Here is a 5,301-nt window from a genome sequence, read left to right as displayed (position 1 = left end):
AGTTCTTTTGGCATCTCCCATTCTTTTCTTTGAAATAATGACATGGGGCGTTTTTGTTCCACTGACTGAACAGAAGACATGTTGGCGGTGGAGTGGAAGGGTGAGGTGCTATTTGCAGAGTAGGGAGAGGGCAAGATGCTGGTTTAAGTCTTACTTCAAAAAATGACATAGAGTCATAGAGATATACAGCACGGAAACAGACCCTTCAGTCAAATTCATCCATGCTGGCCACATATCCTAAATTAATGGAGTTCCATTTTCCATCATTTGGTCCATGTCCGTCTAAACAATCCCAATTCATGTAACCATCCAGATATCCTTTTAATGTTGTAATTGTACCAAGCTACACCACTCCTCTGGCTGCTCATTCTATACTCTCACTACTTGCTGCATGAAACCGTTGCTTCTTAGGTCCCTTTTATATCTTTCCCCTCTCACGTTAAATCTGTTCCCTCCAGTTTTGGACTCCAGTACCCAGGAAAAAGACCTTGGCTATTCACCTCATCCATGCCTCTGATGATCTTATAAACTTATATAAGGTCATCCCTCAGCCTCCGACTCTCAATGGAAAGTAGCCCCAGCCTATATCATATACCATTAATGCAGTCTGTCTTAATTTTACATTCAGTTAAACTGGATGACTGGTAATGGTTCAGTTACATTGCAGAACTCTGTTCTGTTCTGTTTGATTTTCAGATATGTGTGTCACCCAAGGGATATTATGCACATGAACATAAATGAGAAAATGTCACAAGAGTTCGAGATACCATAAATGAGCATCAATCCTACAGCTGAATAAATATTGCATGGAAGGAGGCCTTTCACTCCATCTTGTGTGTGCTAGATGGAAAATAGCTAAATCAGCATAATCCCAATTTAATCTGTTCCTCAACTCCCTTTAATTCCTCTGCTAATTACTTTCAATTTATGCATTCTAGTTATTGACCTGTGAGCTATCTGAAACTAATCCTTCCTACTACATTACTGAGGGCCTTTATAATTTCATACATTGTAATTAAACTTCCCCTCATTCTCCTGAGAACTGAAAAAAAACCCTTACTTATTCAATCTTTCCTTGTAGCTAATCAATTCCATTCCTGCCAGTATCCTCACAAATCTTATTTGTAACCTCTCTGATGTAATCATCTTCTTTCTATAATATGACGACCAGTACTTCACACCATAGAATGGATCCCTGTTTAGTAATTAAGGGAAAGTATTACATGTGCTTTTGTAACTATCTTATTTAATCTTGCTTTCAGAGATCCATAGAAATACACCCCTAAGGTTTCTCAGTTTCTCAATGCTTCTTAGTAGTTTTCTATTCATTGTGCCTTCCTCTCCCATTCCACCTTCACCATGTCATTGCCTGCACTTCCCTGGTTAAATTTCATTTGCCACTCTACTGTCCCTTGGTCTGTCCATTGCTTTCTTCCTTTGTATCTTCCTCACAACCAGTCAGTTTACCAATTAAATGGTTATTAATCATGTCCCCTGCATTTAAGTCTAAATCAATGATATATACACTAAATACAAGGATGCTATCCTGCCCTTGCAGTTTTCTCCTGGAACAAATGGTTAGGTATAAATGTACTTGTACATAACACTTTGCTTCTTCCCAGTGAGCTGTTTTGGATCTGACTTTCCTTTGGGTTATATAAGCTTTTAACTTTGACTGTTTTACCATAATGGGAATTTGTCAAATGCTTTGCTAAAATCCATATGGATCATGCCAAATGCTCTTTTTACACGCTCCATGTTGCCTCCTTCAAAGTACAAATTTGTCACATACAACCTTTCTTTAACAAATTCTTGTTGACTGTTTTTAATTAATCCATGTCTTTCATAAAATATATTTCCATATTCAATGAAGTTTCACAAACTGCATGAATTGGGTATTCTACCACAATGGTCAATATAACTGCTGTTTGGAAATTTGTTCCTTTCCAACATGACTTTTCCTTGCATCCAGTTTTCTAAACCTTTTCAAAATGCATGTATTTGTCTGATTTACTCACTCAGTCATTTTATTAACTCCTATTCTGACATTTTCCATCTACTCCAGCATTTTGTTTGTTGCTGTAAAGTGTACTTGAATCTTTCAGTTTGTTACAGCATTTAATCATACATATTGTTGCTTAGCTTGCCCTGCTACACCACTATAAATTCTGTTTTGGAAGAATGTACTGAATGTATTTCATCATGTTCTACTTTTGCTGAGATAACCATTTACAAATTATTCTGAGGAACCATGCAAGTCAAGTTCTTAATCAAAGGTTTTTTTAAACTAAACCACTTGTGAGCAGGTTGTAGATTTATAGTGCTTTGTGGAGTTGTTCAATTATTATTTGTTTTTATGTGGATTTAGGTTTCTAAATAAACTTTAGGAATTGTTATTAATGGTCTAGCATGGCTGATATTATTAATCCTGTGAACTAATATGAAAGCTGCTGGAATTCTCAACAATATTCAATGTAAAGGGAACATTTTCCTTTGCCCTGGGGCTTAATGAATAAACTTGGGAATCAATTAGCTCAATTGGCTAAATATTTGTTTTGTGAATATGGAGTAACACCAACAGAGTGGGTTTAGTTCCTATAATGGCTGAGTTTACCATGAAGGTTCCTCCTTCTCCATCTTGCTCCTTGCCTGAGGAGTGGTGATCCTCAGGTTAAACGATCACTGGTCATCTCTCTGTGTCATGAGAAAGTAGTTGTTGGGGGCCTTAACTCAGTAAACAATTAGATTTCAGATCATAAGATTCAACCATTTAGCTAATCTAGGTATCAAGAAAGTGAAAGGCGTTTTGGTACCAAGCCCAAACTCTTGCAGTACCTGTTGAGTTTGCTGAGTAGCCTTGTGCTCCCTATTTCAAGTCAGACCAGAGTAATATTGAGCAGAAATGCACTAGAATTGCTTTGTCTTAAAAGGTTACGTTTGGGACAGGGTACATAGGCTAGACTCATATTTCTTGATTATAGGGGATTGTAAGATGATCTAATTGAAACATTTAAATTGATTTGAGGATTGACAGGACAGAGAGAAGAAAAAAACGATTTGCAATGGTGAATGAAACTCAAATAAGAAGGAATCACTTTGAAATTAGTCCAAGGTAGGTCAGGGTCCAATAGAATCCTTACAGTGTGGAGACAGGTCCTTCAACCCAACAAGTCCACACTGACCCTCCGACGAATAACCCACCCAGATCCATTCCCCTACATTTACCCTTGACTAATGCACCTAACCTACACATCCCTGAACACTATGTGCAATTTGGAATAGCCAATTCACCTAACCTGCACATCTTTGGATTGTGGGAGGAAACCAGAGCACCTGGAAGAAGCCCACACAGACACAGGGAGAATGTGCAAACTTCCCCCACAAACAGTGACCCAAGGCTGGATTCAAACCTAGGTCCCTGGTGCTGTGAGGCAGCAGTGCTAATCACTGAGCCACCAAACCACCCTAAAGTGATGGCAAAAATCACTTCTTCATACAAAAGTAATGGAATCATTGAACTCTTTCCCCAAGATGCAGTTGAGGCTAGAGAGTGATTGAAGCTTTCATATCTGTGTTTGGCAGAATTTTGTTTAGAAAGACAACATAGAGTTTCAGATTATTGGTAAGTTGATTGAGGTAATTTATATTACCATCATGATCCAATTGAATGGTGGAACAGGTTTGGGAGGATGAATGGCCTTTTTCTGTGTTCTTCCTATCATGCACTGAAATTGGATGCAATGGGAACAAATCTTTAGGTGCATTTTCTTTGCCTAAATGATATTAATGGGGAGGAAAATGGGACAGATATGTATACTTTGCGACTGATAGATAATTTTGCCCTTTGACTTAATTGAAATTTAACCCCTAAATCTCTTTTATTAAGTGCCCTAATCCTAAATTAACCATATTGTTAATCCCAAATTGCTCCTAACTGAACAATTATAATTTTCTTTGCCAGTATCCTCAACCCTCACTTCATGTTATCTTAATGCTTTCAGATTGCCCATATATTATGTAACTGATGAATGAGAAATCAATGTTTAAACATTTGATGAACCAAAGTCACCTTATTCAACTGCTGCCTAAATCTCCATTCACATATGTACACTGTGCCCTACAATTACTGCTCACTCATCCTGAACCAATGATGTGTAAGTGAACACCCTGTTGAATCCTGAATATAAATTCAAAGCCTATATACCTTCCACCTCATCAAGTTTGTATTTGGGTTTAAAAGGGATATAATTTAAGTTGCATAGTGATAGTTCATAACCCATTTTACCAACTGTTCAAAAATTCACAGTAAGTAATTTGTATTTATTAATGGACCTGGTGCCAGTCTTTTTTTTGTTAAGGATAATACTAAAAACAAAGCAAATTAACTGTCAATTAACCAACTTGGTGATTCAATTGAATATTTAAACTTTCAGGAAATTTCATGCAGTGAAGGGGTTTGATCAGCAGTGTATCCTCCTGGTCAGAGTCACAACAACACCTGGGGGAGGTTGGTGCAGGATTCTTGAATGTGGTTAAGTAATTGGTAGAAGATAAAGCAGGTAGAAACCAGATTTCTCATACTAATGAAATTGTAATAAGTTATGCATAAAATTAGATGTTGGAAGAGGCTAAAATCAGCTTACTGATGGAGGAGGAATCCCAGATTCATGTATAAGAACATACTAAGGCTGAGCTAACAGAATTGTCAAAAGGAATTGAAGTTGAAATTTCTTGCAAAAGGTAGGAAAGCAGAGATAATTCATACATTGGTATAGCCTTTGGGATCAGTGGAGGTACAACAGAAGCCAGGCACTCCAAACAGACAGTCAGAAGTAGCATTGATTGAATTATGGTTCAAGCACATTGAATATGAAGAAGAAAGAAGACAGCTTGAGATAGGGAAGGAAAAAAACATTGGAATGAAAAAAGTTATGGAAATGGTGATGAAAAGACTTAAAAAGAGAGAAAGAGCATCTTAGAGGCTGGAAGCAGACATTAAGGAGAGAGAAAAGGATAAGCCAAGACAATTGAAAAATTTAATACCAGTTTAAAAGTTAAAACAAAGATGTCCCAGCTGCAGCAGAAGACTTTGATGAGGGAAACTTTCATCATAATTTAAAAGCTGATAAGTAAATATTTAAATGTGGACAGGTGTTATCGATAGTGGAGTCATTGTTAAAGCTTAACTGGATAGAGTGCAATTATAATCAAGCCTTTTTATTCCACAAGCCACCACACAGTTGTGCATACCCACTTAAGTTACCACGATGGTCAATTTGCTTGATTGATTGCTAGGAGAAA

This window comes from Hemiscyllium ocellatum, chromosome 13, assembly GCF_020745735.1.
Source record: "Hemiscyllium ocellatum isolate sHemOce1 chromosome 13, sHemOce1.pat.X.cur, whole genome shotgun sequence".
Classification (NCBI taxonomy): domain Eukaryota; kingdom Metazoa; phylum Chordata; class Chondrichthyes; order Orectolobiformes; family Hemiscylliidae; genus Hemiscyllium; species Hemiscyllium ocellatum.
The sequence above is the reverse complement of the archived record's forward strand: the minus strand, read 5'-3'. Positions refer to the sequence as shown.